Raw genomic sequence first — 24,149 nt, forward strand, 5'->3', positions numbered from 1 at the left:
AGAATGTGATATAAGCACAAGAAAATTTGAGATCTAAAGAACTGTTGAGTTATAGGTGAAATAGTTTGAGTGAGGCTTAGCTGAGTTTTTGGCAAATCTCTCCAATTTCGAAGAAGTTATCTGCCTGTCATTTATCTTTTTTTAATTAATTAGCTTTATGGATACATTTTAGGTATATGTAATGATCACATTCACCATAGGAAATTTGTACCTGTACATGGTATAATGATTCTTTTTTTCTCATTCCTCTACCTTTTCTTTCAATTTCTATTTCCCACCTTATTTACAAAAGCTATTCCAGTGTTTTCCTTCTTTTCTCATTTTTTTCTTTTCCACCCCCACCCCCAGTTCTCCTTCCCATTTGAATATTTTCTTTCTATATCACAATATCTATTATACATTTTGGTCCTTATTTACACTGTTGATTTCTCACATCAGAGAAAATATGTGTGTCCAGTTTATTTCACTTAACAGTGTGGTCTCAAAGTGCATCCATTTACCTAGAAATGTCTAAAGTTCATCCTTCCTTATGGCTGAAAGTACTCCATTGTATAAAAAAGTCATATTTTCTTTGTTCGTTCATCAATTGATGGACATTTTGGGCTGTTTGCAAGACTTAGCTATTACAAACCATGCCACTGTAATTGTGGGTGTGCATATATTGCTGTGATTTGAGGCTTTTGTTTTGGGAAGGTATGATGAATGGGAATAGCTGGGTCAAATGGAACCTCCCGTTTTAGGTTTTTGAATCTCTACACTGATTTCCACAGTGGTTGCACCAGTCTACATTTCCACCAACAGTGGAAAAAGGCTCCTTTTCCCACAGCCCAGCCAGCATTTGTTACTGGTTGACTTCTTTGTAATATCCATTCTTTCTGGACTAATGTGGAACCTCAGCATTGTTTTAATTTGCGTTTCTCAAATGACCAGTGATGTTGAACATTTTTTCATATATTTATTTGCTATTTCTACTTCTTCCTCTGAGAGATATCTATGCATTTCACATGATCATTTTTGGACTGGGTCTTTAAATTTGGAGGTCTGATTTTTAAAAATTTTTTACATATTCTAGATTGTAGTTTTTTCCTGAGGATCCGCTGGCAAAAGTTTTTGTCCTCAGTATGTGTTATCTCTTCTCTTGGATTCTTTTGCTGTGCAAAGCTTTTAGTAAGATGAGATCCCAGTTTTAATTCTTTCCTATGCAACTGAGTTTTGTTTAGAAAGTATTTGACTATACCAACATTTTCAAGAATTCTACCTATGTTCTAACAGATTTAGTGTTTCTGCATTAATATTTAGATTTTTGATCCATTTTCATTTGACTTTAGTACATGGTAATAAACATGGGTTTAGTTTTAATCTTCAGCATGTAGAGTATCAGTCTTTCTTTCTTTCTTTCTTTCTTTCTTTCTTTCTTTCTTTCTTTCTCTCTTTCTTTTGGTACTGGGGATCAAACTCACAACCTTGCACTTCCCAGGCAGGCCTTGTGCCTCTGAGCCAAATATGTGCCCAGCACCATTTTTAAAGAGGCTGTCTTTCTTCCAGTGAAGGCATTTAGCTACTTTGTCAAACATAAGGTGGCTGAGTATGTTTGGAGTTATTTCGGCATCTTTTACTCTGTTCCACTGATCATTGTTTTGCTGTTTTTGTAACACTAGCTTGTGGTAAAATTTCAAGTCATGGATTGCGATGCCCCTGCCTTGCCTGTGTTGCCCAGAATTGGTTTTGCTATTCTCTTTTGGTTCCAAATGAATTTTAGGGTTGTTTTCCATAAACTTGTGAGAGCTGCTGTTGGAATTTTGTTGGGCTTGTACTAAATCTGTATAATAATTTTTGAGGTATGGCCACTTTCACTTTACTAGTTATCCCTACCCAGGAACAATGGAAATCTTTCCATTTTCTGATATCTTCTTTGATCTCTTTCTTCAGAGTACTGCAGGTTTTAATGTAAAGATCTCTTACTTTCTTTGCTAGATTGACGCCTATTTTATTTTTTGAGATGCTATTGTGAAAGGTGATGTTTCCTTAATTTCTCTCTCAGTGAGTTTGTTATTTGTGTACAAGAAAGCTACTGATTTTTGAGTATTCCCTTTGTATCTAGGTATATGACTGAATTTAGTTACTAATGCTCAAAGACTTTTTGCAGAGTTTTTGGCATCTTCTATGTAAAGTATTGTGTCATCCTAAAAGAATGATAATTTAACTTCTTTTCCTGTCCTATTCTTTTATTTTCCTCTCTAGTCTAAGTGCTCTGGCTAATGTTTCCAAAACTGTATTAAATGAGAGGAGTTACAGTGGACATCCTTGTCTCATTCCTGACTTTAGAGTGAAAGATTTCAGTTTTTATCCATTCAGTATGATGTTGGGTGATGGTTTGTCATAGATAGAATTTATCAGATTGAGGTAAAAGTCCATATATCCCAATTTTCTGTAGGTTTTTTTTTTATCATTAATGGGGGTTGCATTTTTCAAATGGTTTTTCTACATCTGTTGAGATGAATAAATGGCTTTTGTCCTTGAATTTTTTAATATGGTATATTACAGTTATTGATTGCATATGTAGAATCATTCCTACAACCTTGAGATGAATTCTAGTTAAACATGGTGTATAATCTTGATTTTCTGCATTCTGTTTGCCAATATTTTATTGAGGATTTTTGCATGTATGTGCACTAGGGAAATTGGCCTGTAGTTCTCTTTTGGGGTTGGATTCTTCTCTAGTTTTGATATCAGAGTAATGTTTGCTTCCAGGAATGAATCTGTGAGTGTTGCTTTCTTTACAATTTCATTATGAAGTTTGAGAAGTAGCAGCACTAGTCTCTAAATTTCTTATAGAATTCAGCAGTGAATCTGTTGGGGCCTGGGATTTTCTTTGTTGGTAGGTTTTTAATTACATTTTCAATTTTATTGACAGTTATGGTTTAGAGTAGTTATATCTTCTTGACTCATCTTTGATAACTCGTATGTGTCTAGGAATCTGTCTGGTTTTTTCCCATTCATAGATTAATGGTTTTTTTCTTTTTTTAAAACTTTATTTTAAAGAGAAGAAAACAATAAAAACAAAGATTCAGAATTTTAAAAACAAGATAATAGGAAACTGACAATGGTTAATATATTGCATGTCACTATCTTCAAAGAAGTTGCTCAGGTTATAAGATATAGTCATGCGTAATTGATCAAGCAGTATAAGCACATTAGTTTCTATCCTTTGACCTTCAGCCTGTGAGTTTCTTTTTAAATTAAATGTTTTCCTTGTATGCAGCATATTGTTGGATGTTGCTTCTTGATTCATTTGGCCAGTCTGTTTCTTTTGATTAGTGAATTGAGACCATTAACACTGATGGTTATAAATTATATGTATTGACCTATCTTTGTCATTTGATTTTCCTATTGTTTGTTTTCTTTTTTCTCCACTGTTTAATTGCTTGCCTTGTCTGGTAGATTTATTCTGTTGGGTTTCATGAAGTTTTATTCCTTGTTATCTCCATCTAGAATGTCCTTTAGAACATTTTGAAGTGCTGATTTTGTGGGTACAAATTTCTTCAGGTATTCTTTGTCATAGAAGTATCTTATTTCTCCATCAACTTTTTTTTTTAATTGGTACCGGGGATCGAACTTACGGCCACGTGCTTGCAAGGCAGGTGCTTATGCTGCTGAACTAGATCCCCAGCCCCAGACAACTTTGAAAGATAGTTTAATGGGTACATCAGTATCAGTTGCAGGTTGTTTTCTTTAGGGTTTGAAATACTTCATTCCATATTCTCCTTGACTTGAGGCTTTGTGTTCAGAACTCTGCTATGATTCTGATGAGCTTTCTTTAACAGGTGATTTGTTTCTTTTCTCTAACAATGTTATGGATTAAAAACTGATGGTCAACTTAACACCAGCTGAATTAAATCAGAATGGTGCTAAGTGTAGATGGCCCACCTGAGGAAAGTTGCCAGAATAAACAGAGACATGGAGAAAAAGAGCTAGGCATTATGGGTTTCTCTAAGTGTTGCTGGTTTGAGCCATTGGTTCTCCTGGAGGAGCTCGTCATGACTAACTTCCCCAGTGTGAGTTTGATCACTGTCATCAGAGGAGCTTGGGACCTTGGTGAGAGTGCTGTGGTTCACTTTGGGGGAGCTCTGGTCCTTACATTGAGCATCGCTTCCTGGATCCAGAGGGGGAGATGTGTGCTGTTTAATCTCCAGAAGAAACTTGGTATGCTGGCTTTCTGGAATGTACTCAATCTACGAGCACAGCTCCTTCACCCTGCTGACATCGACTTTCTAACTTCCACCGCTGACCTTTGGGCCTTCCCAGTGCAGATCCATAAAACAGACTGATATGAGTCCTTGTCATGGGCTCTAGACCTCCAATAGAAGGCATTGTCATGGACTCTAGGTCTTCATTTGGCCTCATGCAGGACATTGCTGTGGGATCCAGGCCTTTGGCAGAATATTCTGTGTCTTTAGTGTTGTGGACAGATTTCCTTGCACTTTCTTGTGTTTGACTCTGGGTGACCATCATAAAATAATATTATAAATTCTGTGTCCTGATTGTAATTGTTCTCCTCACAATCCCTGACTATAGCAAACAACTTCTAATATTCTCTTCATCTATTGAATTTCTGGAATCTTGACTATTATATGCCATAGTATAGACTTTTTTGATCATGGCTAGTTAGACTTTATGTATCTCACTTCTCCATATGTCAAATTCTTTTTCTCTGCTTGGGAAGTTTTCTACCATTACTTCTGTGAACAGGTTTTATATCATTTCTGCTATCTCCTGCTTTTTCATAGATTCTGATTTACTTTGTGTTGTTGTTCTTTGCATCATCTAGCATCTGTTGGATTGATTTTTGGTAATTCCTTGCTATTTTTAAGAAGCCTTTCTTTCATGATTGCTAACTTCAATCCGGTCTTTTATATCAACAATATTCTGTCCCCACACTGGCTCCTTCTGCTGCATATACTTTCAATGGAATTTTTAATCCTAGGGTATCTGTTTGAACCTGTTTTATGGATTTAATTTCTTTCCTATGATATATGTTCATGGTTTCCTCACTTTTCTAAGCCCCTCTTTTTATCTGTATCTTCTCTAGAGTCATTAGCATGTCTTTCAGTATGGTCACTGTCTCTGTAGTTATCTGAGAATGTATTTCTGATTCAATTTAGTTTTAGAGCCTCATTCATCTGCTTTGTTCTTTCCACCTTTATGACTTTAGAGATTCCAGGTGGGTGGCTTTCAAGTTGTTCCATCTCACTACCTCCTGGGTTTGTCTTTGATGAGCTGGATGTCTGCATTTTCATCTTGCTTAAATGTCTTCTCTTTTTCTGTTTTTTGTTTTGTTTTGTTTTGCTTTGTTTTGTTTGAGTTTCATTCCTTGATTGATACATGAAAATTGCTTGTGGCCAGTAGCTTTACTGCTAGGTTTTAGAACTCTTAGGAAATGTCTACTTTTGAGAGATGTCTTCCAGGTGTACCTGGCTTTTGAGTTTTGAATCTGTTGCAAGATCCTGCCTCTTCCAATTTATTGGAGATGAGAAGTTGTGGCCTATTTGGTCTAGCACCTGGTTTATTGGCTCTAGACTATATCATTGCTCATGACCATTGGGCAATCTCAATCTTGTCATACAAGGAGGAATAATAGATTAGAGAAATTTTGTCACCTCAGCTAAAGTAGTACAGTCAGTAATAGCAATATCATGAAACACAGCTTAGAAAACAAAGCTGTAGTAAATATTAGTTTGCCACTTTTAACTTTATGAACTTGATTTGTGATTCTATAACAAAATCTAGTTAACCAGAAAGTTGTATGTAGTCAACAAACCCAATATGCAATTTTATTCTCAGAGGAGAAAATTTTAAAAGGAAAAGGGGAAAAATAGTGAAGTAGAAGAAGAGATTAGACACAAGGCTGGAGGACAAAATAAGATTATGCAAATTTTGCAAAACACTTGAAGACAGGCAGGAAAGAGAGAAGCAAGAAATAAAATCAACAGAACAGAACCACAACAAAAAAACTAAAACAATGTTTAGACTCATCTAAAAATAAGAACAAATAAAAAAGAAAATAGAACTGAAGTAAACAAAATAAGGGAAAAAATCTGAAGAAAATAGGAAAAATATGTCCACTCTGATGTCACTGTTAGACAAAATGGGCAGGCAGAGTTCAGATCCATGTTGATTAATCCGAGTAAGTCAGTGGTAGATTTATAGTGGGGTGGTGGATAATCTCAGCAAGCCTGCCCGTTTAGTTCCACTGAAGTTAAGACTGCTTTCTGACTGTGAGACTGGAACTCAATTTGTTCAGCCTGTAATAATACTGTGTGCCTGGCGCTAACTTGAACTTGATTCCACCTCACTCTTACACTGGGAGCTGTTACATGGAGCCAGCCTGAAGCTATACTGAGTGGTGAGCTGAGATGGTCTCTCTCCATGATGGCTACCAGCCCCTCTGCAAGGTGGCTTCCAACCAGCCCTCTCTTGGAAAACATCTGAACTCGAATAAGTTACCAGTCCCTGCAGTCTACTGTGTCCACTGCACTGTTCCACTGGTACATTTCTCCATATAGACTCTGGGGTCACTGGAAGTCATTGTCTGTCTGTAGGTTCAAGCTGCTCCTCCCAGGCAGTGAGTCAGGAGTCGGAGAAAGCACTGTCTGCTATCTCCTTCTCCTTCTTCTTCTTCTTCTTCTCCTTCTCCTCCTTCTTCTTCTTCTTTTTTTTTTTAAAGCTTTTTTTTTTTTTTGTCTTTTTCCTTTTTATCGGTACTGGGGATCGAACTCACGACTGCCTGCTTTCAAGGCAGGTGCTTATGCCGCTGAGCTAAACCCCCAGCCCCATCTTTTTTTTTCTTCTTCTTCTTCTTCTTCTTCTTCCTCCTCCTCCTCCTCCTCCTCCTCCTCCTCCTCCTCCTCCTCCTCCTCCTCTTCTTCTTCTTCTTCTTCTTCTTCTTCTTCTTCTTCTTCTTCTTCTTCTTCTTCATTGAAGTCTCTCTCTTCTCTCGCCCCATGGGCTTCAATTTTCTCCTCAGATCCTTTCTAGGTCCAGGGGCCCACTTCTCTCCTTTCTTTAACTCGCATTGGTATATTCCAGTGTCCAGACATCAAATCTCGAAAGGCTGTTTCTCTGCTGTTCTCTACTCCACCATCTTCTGGGAGGTCCAGAATGCTTCTTCCCCCATGCTCCATGATGTGGCCATTCCCAGCAGTGCAGGGGAAAGGAAGACCTGACGAGTTGAACTGATATCTGCCCTCTGTATCATTCATTTTATTGGGGTTTACAGTATTTTACCCATGACCTCTCATATTCCCACCCCATCTATACCAAGAAATAGATCAATGATCAAAGGTGGAAAGAGAGGGCTGAAGCTCAAGACACTTTAGGCAGATGTACTTGGAAATAAAAAGCATGCACTAAATTTTTGATGTTGCTTTGATAACTTGAAAATAGTTTTAAATCTTAATTTCTTGATTGTTTTTTGGTACATTTTTATTGAGTATCCACTATGTGGGGAGTATGACAGAAATGTTCAGATGGTTATTTCAGATTACAGATACTGTAGTAAGGTCAACTTAAAAGCTTGGGTGTGTAAGGTAAAGGAACAGTAGTTAGAAGGAAGAGAAGGATGGATGTAGGATTTTGGCTAAGATCAAGAATTTATTTTGTAGAAAATTACAAGATAGAATTCTTACTAGTTACTAATACTTATTAGCAAGGAGTGTAACTCATTGAACGTGATGACATGTCCTTGTTTTTTTCAGTTGACTTTATAGAACCATGGAAGTGCAGCCAATGATGGGCTGTGCAGGGAGGAAGGCGTGATGAGCAGCGAGTCTGCAGAGACGTTTCCTCGTTTGTCCTTTGGCTCCTCATCTGCTGAATGTCAGGAACTAATCTGATGTGATGAAACCACATTCAAGGAACATAGCTAACAGCCCATAAAAAGCTCGGTAATTCTCCCAATGGGTCTGTGCAATAAGAATGTCAAATATTATCTCCTTCCCTGTTTCACTGATGGTAAAAGGACGCCACTTTGACTTTAAAATGATCTTGCTCTAAATTATACATGATGGCTGTTACATTTTTTTTCAAATTAGCAACAATTCAACTGGGCTGAGGCTGACAATTTTTCTGCAATTAGAAGGATTTAGCGTCTATCTAAATTCTATAAATTATTAGCAAAAACACAGGGATTCCACTCACAAGTAACTGGGCTCTCACATTAGATCACATAACATACTAACACAGTATGAAGAAGAAAAAGTAAGGTACCAGAAAGAGGCCAGATTTCTTGTACTGAGTGGTCTTCCCTGGCATGCCATAGTTATGGGATGATGGCTCCATACTGCTGACCCTCAGCAAACCACCCAAATTTCACTGGTGGTTTCTGTCCAGTCTACCTTTACCTATTAAGTGCTTTTTTACAATGAGGAGAGTGTGTTATGTCTGTGAGGTAATTTGCATCCATCTTGGCCCTAATCTATGTCAAAATGAGGGAAGTTTAGTTGCCCTCAGGGCTCCTGATTCATCCCCTTGCCTGAGCAGCCCTCAGGCTGCCCTGTGTTTGAGAGGAAGCCCTGTAGACTGGAGCGTGTGGTTTGGCAGGGCCTAGTGTGAACGTGTAAGAGCCAGGACTGGCACTTGATACCAGCACTATGAGCTCACTGTAACCGTGGCCTGATCAGTATCAGGTCTCTCGCAGGACCTGCTTCAAAGGTATCTTGCTTGTGATTTGAAGGAAAGAAGCCATATCTTGAAAAAGTGGTCGGCATCACTTTGTGTGATTCACCTTTGGATTAACCCCATAAAGGAAAAGGGGCATCAGAACATGGTTTTGTTCATTCCACAGCAGTGCACTTCAAGGCAATCAGGATGCTTCTGCTTCATATACGATTTTATGTAAATTTGTGTGCATTTATGACATTATGACAGTAGGTTAGAAAAATGTGAAAAACAAGTGTCTTTACCTTTGTTGAAATGTGGTTTCACCAGGGAGACAGACAGATACATATGACGTGGCACCTGCAGTCTAATGTACCGTGACACATACCATGTGACATTAGATGTGCCAGGAGTTCATCTTACAAATTAAAATCCTTGGCAGGCTGGGCAGCATGAGGCGGGTGCAGGTGAAGAGGAAGCCACACATCGGCTCTCGTTCATTGTCCATTGTGGTCCAGGATGAATGTGGGCTCTGGTTGCTGAGTCCTCGGGTTATTTCTAGAGAATGCAGAAATATGAGAATTTTGAGGAGGAATTCCGTGATATTTAAAGCTGTCTTGTGCAGGCTGAGGTAGAAGGGATTGGCTCCCCACTGTAGTACCGTGGTGTGAGTGACTTGCCTACTGTTCTCTTGCGCTGTGAGCCTGGGGGTTCTTGGCAGCAGCCGTCTTTCTGAGCAGCACAGGCACTCAGTGCCAAGATTATAATGTGTTCACGGAAAACACTCCACTGAAACACTGATCGTCAACACTGAAAGCACTCAACCACCCATAGTAGATGTAACGTAGGAGGCATAGTACTTGAAGCGATTCTTGATGTCAGCATCTGCATCAAAATAGCAGCAATTATCCTTCTGAACATTATCCTAATTTTTTTTTAATTTAGAGGGAATGCTGTAGCTGTCTTATCAGAAATCTACCCACGCTGCTCTCTTTAGTCTGCACTGACTATTGACTATGGAGTCACACCCACAGTCTGCATTAAGCTCTTGTGTTGTCAGGAAGGTAAATGCGTTTTCAGTTTCTGGTGGGCTGCTGAGCAGATGTGTTGAGTAGGAAAACTTTATTGCATCTTTTTTTCCGGTATCTGCCTTAAGCTGGAGAACTCAGAAAATCAGCATTTCTTGATTTTCTCCTCTCTGAATTTTTTCATCTGGGGAATGGGATTACGGGTGATGATGCTTGGGAATTCGGTCTCTGCAAGGCTCCTCCTCTCTTCTCTGTCTTCCAGCCCCAGAAAGGAAAGCATATAAACTCAGGGCCTGCACCCATAGTGTAGGGTATCAAGTGCCAATTCCTCCAGGCCTTGGCTTAGATAGTCAAAGTGGACATTTACTCTCATTAATGTCTTTAGTTCTCATAAGCAAATTTTATAAAAATATTCTGAAATCCACATTTTGGAAAAATTGATAGGATGCTGTTATCCATGGAGCTTTAAGCTCCATGCATGATGAGCTGTAATACCTTTACCCAAGTGGTGTATGTTTTGAAATGGGGTCTAATCTCTCATTAAGAAGAAAATCTGCAGAATTTTTTTTAATTAGACCTCTGAACATTAAATTATTTTAGGTTAGCTTTTTCTTCTTTCTCAGATTCCTGGAGTATTCAATCACATTGTCAGATATTTGTTTTCACATTTTCATTGTTTTAACTGTCAATTGTTCTTTTCTTTTCTGTTTCTAAGATGAAGTTTGCATCTACTTTCTGCCTGTGTGCCTTCTTTGAAGCATGACCTTTCTCCAGGCTGGGAAAGGATGAGACAGAGCATATGGGCTTGCTCTTGCTAATTTTACCTAAAGTCAGCTTTTATTTGCCTCTAAAAAGGGTCAAGGTGAGTGATCAAACAAAATCACTGCACCCAGTGGTGCTTTTTAAGGCTAAACTCTATTTATTTCAAGATTCAGACATACATGTGACTGTAGAACAATCTAATCAAAATATATTTACCTGGGAATCTAGGCATTACAAGTTATAGAGATTTGAAGTGCAATGTTTAACCCAAATACAGTGTTCTAAATTAGAGTGGGAGGGTAATTTGGGAAACAGTGTTCTTAGTTAAGATGTATCGAAGATTTTCTTCTTTTTTCATTCATCGTGAACATGTCTGTCTGTTATCTCCATTATGAAGCCTCCTAAGGTATTAGTTATAGAGTGAATTTTTAAAAGTGCTTTACAAGTTTCATCTTTTAAATCATCAAAGATCATTGACTGTGTCCCAATGATTTTATTAATTTAAAAGTGAAAATGTGTGGTGAATCTAATTGAGTAGCATTAAAGTGACTCATTAGAGAAAATTGAGTCTTTAATGGTATAAAGTTTCATGTTAAGAATACAATATCCATTTCAGTATAGTCACATCTGGTATTATATATCACAATAAGGTATATTTAGTATCTTTTTTGTTTTATTCTGCCATATTTTATTATCTTTGAACTACATATTATATATCCATATATCTTGAATTATTTTAATAATTTCTCACAAATAGACATAACCAGTGAATAAAGAATAAGGGAAAACATGCATGAAATTTACTACAACAGTGAGATTGATGGAACCTATGTACCTCATATGGATAATATGATCATTTTTCTTAAATCCATTGAATGCGTATAAACCCAATCTTGTATTTAATTATAAGCAAAACCTTAAGCAAAAATCACAAACATTAATGGCTAATATAATTTTATATGGTAATACGCTCAAATTATTTAATAAAAACAGGAACCAGATGAAGATTGTCAGTATCACTTTTACTATTTGAGTATCATAAAAGAAATATTATGTATGGTACATATGTACCAATAAACTAAAATTGTAAAAAGTAGCTAATGGAATAAATGAAAGCCCTGCTATATAGTATGAACCTTTTTTGATAATGCTATAATTGTACATCTAGATCATTCAAGAGACTCTAGATTATGTTTTTTAATCAAAATCAAATGTAAAGTCCCTAACTGCATCTTTTCTGATAGCATCTTCCTTTTTACTTATGCATGAGAACTCTAAAGGAACCTTAGTAACTCTGAAACAGTAACTTCTGCTTGCCATTACCAGATCAAAAATGAGAAAAACATGCTCAGAGTAAAAGTCTTCAAAGAAAAAAACCTTGGCATAATATTCTTGCTAAAAGACATCACTGTTAAGCGTATCATATCCAATATCCCCTGCATGGCCCTTGTCACCTTGGTGACCCTGCTGTCCTGGTGCCACCCAGGCTCACAGTAGAAACTTCCATTGCTGCTGAGCTCAGGACCCAGAGTCAGGGTCATCCTGGCTCCTGGAGGAGGCTGTCTACGTACCCAGCACTATCCTTGCCCTCAAGCAGTCCTCTAGGACGAGGGAAGGAGCAGACAGGGCTCTTCCAAAAAAAGAGGACTCCATTGGACCAAGAGTGTTTTCCAGATGAAAGCTTATCTTAATAAAAATAAAATTTCAATGACAAATTGTTTTGGAAGGGGAAGCATTATGACTGCAGATTAATTATGTATGTATCTATTCAAACACTTACATGCAACCTTGAGGCTTACAGAACTATCTTTTTAAAAGCCACAGTCCACTAATATTTTTTGAGGTTTTATTTTCAGTCCTGTATGAAGACTTCTACACAAGGTTATTTTTCATTTGAAATGCCTTCTCAAAATAATGATGCTAAAAATCTGATTAAAGAATTACAATGAGTCAATTTCTTCCTTTTAGATTTCTGACAAAAAATATACCTCTCCCCAGCTAAATTTTCAGACAACTTCCCAAATTTTAGAAATAGAGGAATTACATTTTTATTTCTAGACCCAATATTGAGGGCATCTTGTCTGAGTTAGCATTTTTTGAGAATGAACACAATTTTTAAGAGTTTTATTTGTATGTATTTATGGAAAATATGGTGATACCTCAGATCATGATCTTCATTCTGTGACTCTGGAAAAGCTGGCCACATTCATCTTCATGTGGGGAAGATGGCCATACTCATGTTCAATATCTGATGCGGAGTTAACAAACAAAACAAAATTTTGCCAAATCACTCTGGTTCACATCATAACAAAGAGTTCTATTTGTGAACCGAGTTGTTCACAAACAAAAGCTTTCATGTACCAACGTAGCACTGTAGTCAGAAACACATCTGCAATAGTTTCTGATTGTCTTCAGCCAAATACCCCAGAATACCCTGCAGAATTAAGAGGCATCCTTGGACTCAACCAGCTTTTAAACAAATGAGGGATATGAGAGGAACAACCTCTACCCCACCCCACCTAGCCCACTGCCTCCATCACTTGATATGAAACTGTCCTCAGCTCCCAGGGCTGTATTTTTCATTCATGTATCTTTGATGATTCATTGTCTGGAAGAATTTATAGGAACTTACTTGTTTATCTGAGCTGTGTAGCTGCATTATTTTGAAAAAAAATTTTTTTTAGAGTACACAACTGTGTAGTAAAGCTGCAGAAATTTCCTAAGTTGAGGAAAGATAAACTGAGGATCCCAGGATGGGACTTAGTCATACTAATTACAAGAGCACAAGGTGCCCTTGGTATCTCTCCAATGTATCCAGACAGCTGTTACTCTTGTCACTGGTTTTATATACAATTTCCATACAGGCTCACTCAGCATGACTATACCTAGGTTGTTTACCTTGTGTAGTGATCCCTACCTGTTATCTCAAAAATAACACATTTTGTAAAGGAAGTGAGGCAGGAGATTAGGGCAGGGTAGGCTGGTTGGGAAAGTAGGCGTGACTTGTTAATTGTGAAATTCCAGGACACATGCACAGAACAGTTCCCAAAGCCCTGCTTGGATACTTCTTGCATTAAATTGAGCACTTTGGGATAGGATGGCCTACATCTGACAGCAGCCTGAGGAGCAGGAGGTACAAAAACCAGTTGTCATTGACCTTTTAGGCTACTGTGTTCTTTCACAATAGTTTGCTCTCATGCTGTAGAATGTACTTATTTTCCTATTTTTTTTCTTCCTTTAAAATATGTAAAACCTCTCTACCTTTTGCACTTGTCCTAACCAATTCTTTATTTGGATAGAAAGAACCTAGAAACCGCCTGTAGAAGGAGGTAAAAGAAGGTGGTAAATCAATAGGATACCTTTAAAGTACTCAGATTTTGAGAAATTCTGAAAACTATATTACTGTCTCAGCGCTAGACACGAGCCCCCAGACTGAAATTGTCAGTGCTGGAAAGAATACACTCAGACATCAAGGAAGAGAACTTGACAAGGTGCAGCTTAAAGTTCACTTCTGCTGTGAGCGCACTAGGCTCCAGGCATCAGGTGAGCTGATTGGGGTATTAAAATGCTTTGAGTGATTGTCTTTCAGGTCAAAATGCTTTCAAGGATTTGTTTTTTTTTTTTTTTTTTTTTTTTTTTGTACCTTACATTATAATAAACATGCTGGAGAAAAGAGGCCAGACAATTTAGTCTTCTCATTTTTTTTTTTTTTTTTGGTCTTTTTCCTTTTTATCTGTACCAGGGATCGAACTCACGACTGCTTGCTTGCAAGGCAGGCACTTTATGCCGCTGAGCTAAATCCCCAGCCCCAGACAATTCAGTCTTCTATCTAAAATTAATTTATATTATAAATATTCAGTCTGTGTGAAGCCAGGAACCCTCATATATATTTTTAAAGTTTAAAAAATATTTTATATTCATTCAATTACTCATTCAAACCTTTGCTATGCTTTTATAGCAAACTTAGCCAATGAGGTCATGGAGTTATTCCTGCCCTCGGAGAGCTTTCACTCCAGTTCACATGGTAACAAAGAGTGCATTTTCATTTGTTAGCTTGCACTACTTGCCTTGGAGGGAACAAGCAAAGCAGAGTAGAGGGAGCAACACGTGTCCCAGGGCTGAGGTTAGGGGCTGGGGTTTGCCCCTTTAAAACGAGCCTTTGAGGAAGGACTCATTGCAAAAGCCATACCTGACCAAGACGTAGGGCAGAAACCAGACCCATAAAAAATATTGTTTAGTTTTCTTCTTCCTGTTTAGAGGAAGGAAAATTATTTATAAATATTTATTTGGAATTAGCAAAGTGAGAATCATTTACTCCATCAGGCAGTCGGATGTATGTGGACTGGTGACTCATGGTCATCTCAAGATAGCACTGGAATCTCTGTACGAGACCCCACTAGCCTCAGCTGCGCTTTAGGAGTCCATGAAACTTCAGTCCATCTTTTTTGTTTTCTCCCATGTTTTGTCATTTTCAATCTTCATTGCAAAGGGGCTGGTTCAGTCCCTCATATTGGTGAACTGAGCCAAGATCTATGCACAGGGCTATATCCCTACCTTATTTGATTTTTGTGACAGTCTTGTTAAGTTTCCCAGCCTGGGCTCAAGCAGGATTTGTCTGCCTTGGCTTCCCAGAGTGCCGAGAATGTGGGTATGTTTTATCACGCCCAGTTTGGTCCATCTTTTTGAAAATCAGTGATGTGATCATGCTGTGTATCTAGCATTAGTCACTTTCATTTAATCAATAAGAGAATTCCATACCCTGATCTGGCTAATGCCAAGAACAGGATAAAGAGATCTGTGGTAGAGTTAGAGCTGAGTTCTGGACTGGATGGTTACTAAATAGCCTGCCACCTTGGACAGCGTATTTAGATTTTCTGGGCCTCATTTTTTCTTATCAATATACCATGGTCCTCCCAGATCTTGTGTAAATTGTCAATATTTATCATTTGCACAATTCTGTAACTTTACAGAAAAAGAAGACCAGTATAACTGTTCTTAAGTTCCACGGATGTTTCTGCAGACCAATTCTTGAATATTCCTGTATGCCTGTGCCTATGTCAAATATCTTGAACTTTTTCTGATAGTCACTTATTGCAGAACCCTTTAGTCTACTGCCAAGTCTTTCTTAAACCATTGCTCAATCTTAAACCATTGCCTAGCTCTTGCTGTGCTATTGTTTTCAAGAAGTTTACAGCCACCTTTCATAGCTGGAAGCCATGCTTTGAAGTGCCCTCACACCTGGAGTTGTCCTGTTTTGTGGTCCAGGTTTCCTGGAAATTCTGAAGTAATCATTTCTCCTCTTAGACAGGCTCAGTGAAAAATTTGTCAAGATTTGTCTTAGTAAAGAATTATGCAAGGACTGGTTCTATTCTGACACTAGTATATAGGTTTTCGCTTCTTTTTAGTTTTCTAGGAAAATACACAAAGGCTAATTTGATATTCATTTACTTTCCCATTTATAGAAAGGTGACTAAACAGTTCAGTCCATTGTAGTCTCTCTTTTTTTTTCTAATATGTGGAGGCAGGTGGGATTTTTCTAACTGGGGTGAAGTTGGAAGAATACAGGTGTGATTTGGAGATGAACAAAACTTGGATTCTCGTTCTGCATTTTACTCCTCTTTGTATTTGCTAATGAACTATTTCTGCTGTCACCAGGGTTTTGGGTGTTGTAGGTCTTTCCAGAGATTCTTTCCAGGTTCTTGTTGTGTTGAACAACAGAAGACAAGCACAAAAGGTAGTCAGCTTTCACATTTATTAAAGATAGGTAACAAAATATGCTCTTCAGAATGAGAGGGGCCACTGTGAAAGGGGGCACAGTGATCGTCAGATCTAAGCCATCCTATCAAAAACCTGCTTGATTTCACACCAAAGTAACTAATGATATCACTCCCTGAATGGTCCAGGATTGGGGAGTAGGCACTTGTGTTCTGAATCTTCGTGATTGACAGGTCACGCCCCTTCACCCATTTGCCTGGCCACGCCCTAATCTCCTGCCTCAATGTCACTACTGAGTATCGCTTGTAATCGTATTATATAAGTACAGATTCCTCACTACTGCCTCACACACTTTTCCCCTCCACCTAATTTTCATCCTCTTGTCTATTAATAGTCTCTCCTCTAATTTCTTCTCATCTTTTTAAAATCCCACTTATTAGGGATAGCATGCATTACTTGTCTGAGTTTGCCTTATTTCCCTTAACATGATTATAATGATGCCAAAAATGGAACTTCCGCCAACTTCCCCAAACTTCCTTGGGCCTGGCAAGTAAGTGCCACCCCAGCTCCTCCTCAGTCCTGATGAACTAACAGAACACAAGGATCTGGCCCAAGAAATTCAGGCACCATTTCATTTCCACGGAGAAGAGAAAGAAAGCAACATAGTTGGAACCATAAAGCAAGCCTGGAGACGTGTGTCCTCTTGCTGTGTCCCCTTCCCGGCTCCTCCTTCCTGCAGGGGACCCTTGCACTTATAGACAGTAAGATGGCGATCTAAGGGAAATGAGCCCCGTTCATCTCCCATGAACTATTTTTCCATTTTCATCACAATCAATGGGCTCCTTTGATATGGTCAGTGTTGAGCAAACAAATCTGAGCTTGTAGACCTAAGTAATAAGGAACTTGATGACTTCCAGTTCCAGCCATTTTCATGCAAATCCTTTAATTTCATTCTTTTTTATGGCTAAATAATGCTCAGATGTGGATCTATGTATTATTACATGGCACATTTTCTTTACCCATTCATCTGTCGATAGCATGTAGCCTGCCTCTGTAACTTGGTTGCTGTGAACTGTATTGCAGTAAACATAGGTATGAAATCCTTCAGCTGTATACCAAAGAGTAGAATAGCTAGGTCACATGGTATGTCTATTTCTGCTCTTTGTATATCTTTAGAGTTTTCCTTGCAGGGTCTAAACAATTTAGGGACTTCAATAAATCCAGAATTTTAGAATTGACATCTATCATAATGTAGACAAACCACTCAGTAATTATTTTACAAATGAGTAACTTCTTTATTTACTTGTTATTTTTGTTGATTTGATTTTGAGGCAACATCTTGCTGTGCTTCCCTTTTCCTGGACTCAGGTGATCCAGCTACTACTGTCCCTGAACAAGTTTTCTTTCAATCAAAAACTTAGTAAAAACAGCGATGCATGCTTGGCTGTACTAATCTTAACCTACCGTAACTTCAGGTGGAATTCTTCTAGGGGTCAGAAGCTTCCCACGCTTAGATTGCTGGGATATTTTACAAAGTACTGAGTGCCAAGGGAGTCGAATTTTCCAGAGAGTGATAGTGACATTGATGTGTTTTAAAATGAACAACAGTATATGAAAACCCAAGTAGGCATAAGAGGGGTATGTGTTGGCTTAATAGAGTAAATTTTGTTACTACTAAATGTCAAGTATTACTGACAAAGAGCCAATAAAACTGTCCCTTAGATTGCCCATCTTAATTTTAGCAAATAGTAACTTTTAAAATATTTTGAAATATAATTTCTAAGAACTTTGACTGTGGATCTGAGAAACACAATGTAAATAATGAACATTAAATGGCTTGCTGTTTCAGGACATTTAAGTAACTCGGAAATGAAGTATAATAATAAAAATACTCGCACTGATGTCAAAGTCACCGCTTAGGGGAGCATATGACTTTTACAGACAAACAGAACTCTGATATTCAAATTCTAGATCTGCCATTTGATATCTTTGTGAGTACAAGAAATTATGTAACCTCTTGCATTAGTTTTTAGCTATCAGGCTGGATAATTCCTACCACACAGGGAAGATAAACAAGCACTTTGTACATCAACAAGCAATTATTGGGTGGTTATTATATATATATATATATGCATTTATAATATGTGTAAGTGTTTCTTCATTTTTTTGTGCCCTTCTAAATTTAGCAGCTAACTTTTAACTCTAACAGAGAAGCACACTGCTTGTGAATAATATCATACATTAGGTTCACTTCTTCAATTTTTCTGTTGTTACTTGGGTGGAAATCTGATATCTAAAAGTGTCATTTACTCTTGAGTTGGCCAAAGTCTTTCTTCAGTGCTATGATAGGAAAAAGCTGTTAAAAGAAAGGTATAATTAATACACTTCATTGCCCTGAAGTCTAATAGGAGGAAAAGAGAGAGTGCTCTATTTCTGGCTCTGTAACTCCCTTTAAGTCACAGGATAATTTCTGGTAAGAGGTGATGACTCAGGCACTTAATGCCTGTAAATTAATCTGCTCTGAGTCAGCTAGAATTCCTGCTGCAAATGTGGGTAAGAGGCTGGGGGATTCCGTGCACAGATGGATTGGGGGGCTGGTGTGTGAGAGATCCACACTGCACTCTTTAGACCACGGAGTGAAGCTGAGTCTCAGGTGGGACTTCCTGAGGTGCTGACCTGCTGTTATGCTGAGTGCTTTGTAAGGCCCGCACTCTGTACCCCAATTTGATCCTCCCAGCCCTGTTGGCACCTCTGAATCTCAGGGTGGACACAGAGCAGTTTCTCATTTCCACACATGTAGAGAGGATGCAGTTAGTCCTTGAATGCATGATAAATGATGATCCCATGGCAAGCTTCCAACTCCTGTCCTGTGTTGTTTCTCTTCATAATTTTATGAATGCTTCTAAATAAAAAAGGCTCAATTGGTTCCATTTGTCCATGTAGCTCTTTTAAAGTTAAGGAAATGTTTGGTCTTTTGTTTTACACTGGTGTTTTAGCATCACAGGGAAGACAATAATTGCCTTATGATGTGGTAAAGTAAACATTTGCAAGAGAGATGCTTTGTCATCTACTCTGCAGTGAAGAACAGGTCCCAAGTCACAAAAGGTCAAGAAAATATTTTTAGATAATTAGATTTACTCATATAAGATTTAAACTGAATTCAGCCCATAATTATCATGACCAAAATTTCAATGGCAGTTATACCCAAAATATATAGGTAGAGCTCCTGCAATGTCATAATCTTTTTAATAAAATAAAGACATTCTTATAAATGTGATCTTGGAATTTATCTGTTTTGTAAAGATGCTGTAAAATGCTGAAAACCTTAATGCTTCTTTAACTTGGAGCCAAGTAATGGTATGATAGGAGAAAATTTCATTTTTCTGGAGAACATTTTTGCTAGTTCTGAGTGAACTATGCTTAATTACAAAGTGTCTAAAATAAGTCAGGTTGGACTTGTCCTACACTAATAGTGTTGGTGAAAGATGGTAGCTGCACAAGGCAATCTGGTCACTGTAAATCTCAGCACTGAGCGTGCTCCAGGACACAAGTGCTCATGGAGCCAGCTCCATGTGGAGCACGGTGGCCAAAAGTCAACCTAAAAATCTGGAGATAAGAAACAATACCCTTGGGTTGTTCTATTTTAGTATCGGTGATTGTACGAATAGCTATTCTGAAGAAAACAACACATCATAAAAGCTAGTGCTGATTTAATATCATCTGGTTTTGAAGTCCCATCAAGCTGTTGTACATCTGTTTCCACTAGTTTTAACATGTGGTATCTTACTATATTTTACTATATGTGATAGTATAAACAAAATTTTTTATAGGCAAAGAGATAATATAGAAACCGTTGTTCATTTTCTGTTAACTGGTTCTAAATACCCTGTAACTTCTTCATTCTCTTGAATAGCTTCAGACTGTCTTGATATGCTTGATGCTACAGTATATGAAGTTATACTCAAATAATTCAAGGAAGGAGGACTATTATATTAGATTATCTGGTGGTGAAACACAATGATGCTTAAATTGTTCGGTTCTGACCTGTGTTGTTCTATTACAATGTCCTCTTTTATCTCAATCTCCACCCTTTTTAAAATTAATCTATTTTTTTCTTACTTTTTTTTCAATTAAGGGAAAACTAAATTAAAAAATAGCTGGATAGGGGCTGGGGATTTAGCTCAGGGGCATAAGCACTTGCCTTGCAAGCAGGCAGTCATGAGTTCGATCCCTGGTACCGATAAAAATGAAAAAGACCAAAAAAAAAAAAATAGCGGGATATATTATAATAACTTTTTTGTTTTCCTATTAACCTGATATGAAACCCAGTATTGCTCTCCCTATCTTGTTCTGTCAGATTTTATTATATTCTATTTTTTTGATAGTATCAAGCTTAAGGGCATAGGCAACCACTTTGAAGGCAATAAGATTCACTATGATGCCCATTATGGTTTGACTATTATCTTCTTTTGAAATCCTGTAAGGTCTCCAGTGTAGGTTTTATTGGTCTTGTTCTGTACTGTTTTGATCAATTCTATTATACCTGATGATATAGACAACTCTTTTTAAAAATAGCAAGAGGCAAGTGGTACTTATTTTTGATCACCTGATATTCTATTTTTGCTCCATGTACTATGCCCATCCTTCTGTTCTAACCAACTCTGTTTTGTTTAGTCACGTTAGGTTTTATTCTCTTCAAAAAAGTAATAAGAACTGTGGGAATAAAAAAAAAAAACCAAAAAGTGTAATTGTTACTATAAAGAGAAGAAAGGAAGGTGGTCTAAAGGATATAACTGCGTGTATGTTTGAGTGTGTAGGATGGAAATCCATATTACTTAGCTTTTGTTGGACTGTCTGCAATCTCATTGTATGAATGTACACTTTATAGGCTTTAATTTTATAATTTGGACAACTGTTTCTAAGATGACAATATGTAACCTATTAACTAGTGATATCTTACTGTATTTCTTTTCTTGAAATTCTGTATTAGTTGTACCCTTTTACTGCTTTGATTTTTTATTTCCTTTCTTTTTTCCTCTTTAAATAATAATAATAAAAAGAAACAATACCCTTGAACTTCATTAGCACGTGAAATGCATTATCACTTAAGGATCCTGAATGCACATGTGCACTGGAATTTTGTTTTTACTGAGATACAGTTGGCCAAAAAGAAGGCTAGCTGCAGAAACTGCTTCTGTTAATCAAAAGTTGGGGTGTTTCTGAAGGATTTTCTGAAAAAACCAGTCAATTGGGAATCAGTGAATGTAAGTGTAAAGGATCTCTTGAATTAGAATCTTGGGAAGACATTTTCTAGATAACTTATTATTAGAGTATAAAACACATGCTGGAAAATACACAAATCATATGTGTGCAGCCTCTGGTTTTTTGGTTGTCATTACAAAGTGATGACATCTGTGCGGGTCCAGCAACCATAGTAGAAAGTAGACCATCGTCTGTACACAGAAGGCTTCTTTTCCAATATTCTAGTCAGTAACTCTCAAGGAAAATCGCTATCCTGAGGTTTTAAACTTTACGTAAGTGGAATCATAGAGAAGGCACTATTTTATGTTTTAATCTTTCACTTCAAATATTTGTGTCAAATATCATTACTATAGTTAGAATTCACTTATTCCCATTACTGTGTAGCAATATATCATACTTTGCATATCAACTCACTATACCACAATTTATAATTTAGGCACTAGGCTATTTCTAGTTGAGAGCAATTATAATTAGTGTAGCCATGAACACTGTCATTCTCTTTTGCTGAAACTTATGTGACTTTCTTTTGGACACTTGCCTAAGAATGGAATTGCAGGGTCATTGGATATGTATCTCAGGAGTTTTAGTTTATTTCTACTAGGAAATAATCACTCCATTTGATTCAAATCCTCTTCAGCATTCAACACTGCTAGTATCTTAAAAATGTATTAACTGTTCAGTATGAATTGTATCTTAAAATTTTAATTTGTATTCGTTGTTTCTCTTTAGCCTTTGTGCAATCCTATTTAAGAAATAATTTTCTGTCTTAGGTCATGAGCATATTTTGCTTTCTTTCCATATGAAAATTTAGTGTTTTATATTTTACACTTAGCTTTAAAATCTATCTGTAATGAATTGTTATATATGATGTGATGGAGAAATCAAAATTTATATAAATATCCAATTCATCTAGCAACTGTTAAAAATTCATCTTTTCTTAAAAATACTATGTTTTCATTTTTCTATGTTATAATATCACTTTATCATAAATCAGTTGAAGCAGTTGGGTATAGTATATATCTATACATCCATATCTATGTCCATATCTGTAGCATCTATGTAGGCTGGATTTTAAATTTTATTTCACTAGTTTATTTACCTTTTTCCCAAACTGTACAGTTTTAAGTACTATAGATTTCTAATGAGTCCAGCAGTCTAGTAGTACAATTTCTTTAGCTTTCTTTTTAATGTATTTTTAAAGATTATTTATTTATTTTAGCACCGAGAATCAAACTTACCATTCTGTGCTTGCCAGGCAGGCACTGAGCCACTAAACTCTGTCTCTGGTGCCATTGCAAAAATTCCAGCTGGTTTTGGCTATTGTTGGCCTTTTCATTTTAATATAGAATTTTTAATCTGTTGCTCTATTTATAGCAAAAAATCACTGAAATCTATCTTGTATTTATTGACCAATTTGGACAGAATTTATTTTTACAGTATTGAGTTTTAAAATTCATGAACATAGTATTTTCCTACATCTATTTACTCCACTCTTGTTGATTTCTTCCTTTTGGGGGCAGTGTTTTGAGATAGGGTTTCCCTGTACAATTCAGACTGTCCTTGAACTCATTCTGTAGCCTAAGCTGGCTTTGAACTCACAGCAAGTGCTAGAATATCAGGTGTGTATCACCATGGCTGGCTGATTTATATCAGTAATGCTTTATAAATGCATGTTTTTGTCAGGTTTATTGCTAGTTATTTTTAGGTGATATTCTATTGGTTTAATTTTAATGTTCTTATTTTGCAAGACAAAGTTCTAAGCATTGACATTGTATCTAGCTATCTTTCTCAGTTTAGTGGATTCTTTGAGTATACATTAATGGTCTCCTGCCATTTTTAAATGTGTGCTATCGAGTCATTCAGAATAATTATAGTTTTGTGTTTTCCTTTCCAATCCTTTTGTTTTTTATGCATGGCTATATTGACTACTTCTCTAGTATAGCTTCAAATAACAATGATAATAACAAATAAATAGTGATAGTCACTACTGATTGTAGGGGACATTTTTTAATACTTAAATAAACTGCAAAGCTTGTTAAAAGACTTTCACGAACAGTATGCTAAGTATTTTCAGTAACTGTCTAATGTTTTCTTCTGTCAGTGTATGTCAACATTAATTGATCGTACAACATTAGAACATTCATGCATTCCTAGCATAAATCCACTTGTTTGTGATGCATTAACATTTTTAAATCAAATACAGGTTTTTTAAATGGAAATTTATGAATTTGAGAGTGACTGGATCAAGTATATTTGCCTATCTTTTAAAATTAATTTAATTACTTTTGACTTTAATTTTTTTTCGTTTTGAGATAGGGTCTTGCTATGTAGATCAGGCTGGCTTTGAGCTCATTGTGGTCCAGGCTGATCTCAAACTTGCTGCAATCCTCCTGCTTTAGCCCCCTGAGTGATGGGATTACAGGGGTATGCCACTATGCTCAGCATGCTTTTGATTTTTTTAACTGCCCTCAGAAATGAGATTTGAAAATATACTTTTATTCTACCATTGTCATTGTGGACAAGCTTATATATGATAGTTTATATTTTAGAATAATTGTTCCAGACATACTATTTCTACTGTCTGCTACTGTACAGGATTATAATAACCTAGAATCTTCTGGAAAAATATTTATTTCATGGAGGTGTCTTTCATTTTCTTTTCTCTTTCTCTCTGTCTCTGTAATCTACTTATCGATTGTATGGTTTCAAGAAACAAATTTGCTTTAA

The 24,149-nt window shown here is 36.9% G+C and overlaps 1 long non-coding RNA gene across 1 annotated transcript in view; it reads left to right on the forward strand.

The window, feature by feature from the left end:
- LOC134472633 (uncharacterized) overlaps window positions 1-24,149 on the forward strand; it is a 38,569-nt gene that overhangs the window by 12,778 nt on the left and 1,642 nt on the right. The window contains exons 2-3 of the long non-coding RNA XR_010042527.1: window positions 7,755-7,943; window positions 10,399-10,545. This is a non-coding gene — a long non-coding RNA (uncharacterized LOC134472633). The remainder of the gene's footprint in view (window positions 1-7,754; window positions 7,944-10,398; window positions 10,546-24,149) is intronic.

Source organism: Cavia porcellus, unplaced genomic scaffold, assembly GCF_034190915.1.
Source record: "Cavia porcellus strain 051 isolate PalLab524CR breed Dunkin Hartley unplaced genomic scaffold, mCavPor4.1 scaffold_2, whole genome shotgun sequence".
NCBI classification, from domain to species: Eukaryota; Metazoa; Chordata; class Mammalia; order Rodentia; family Caviidae; genus Cavia; species Cavia porcellus.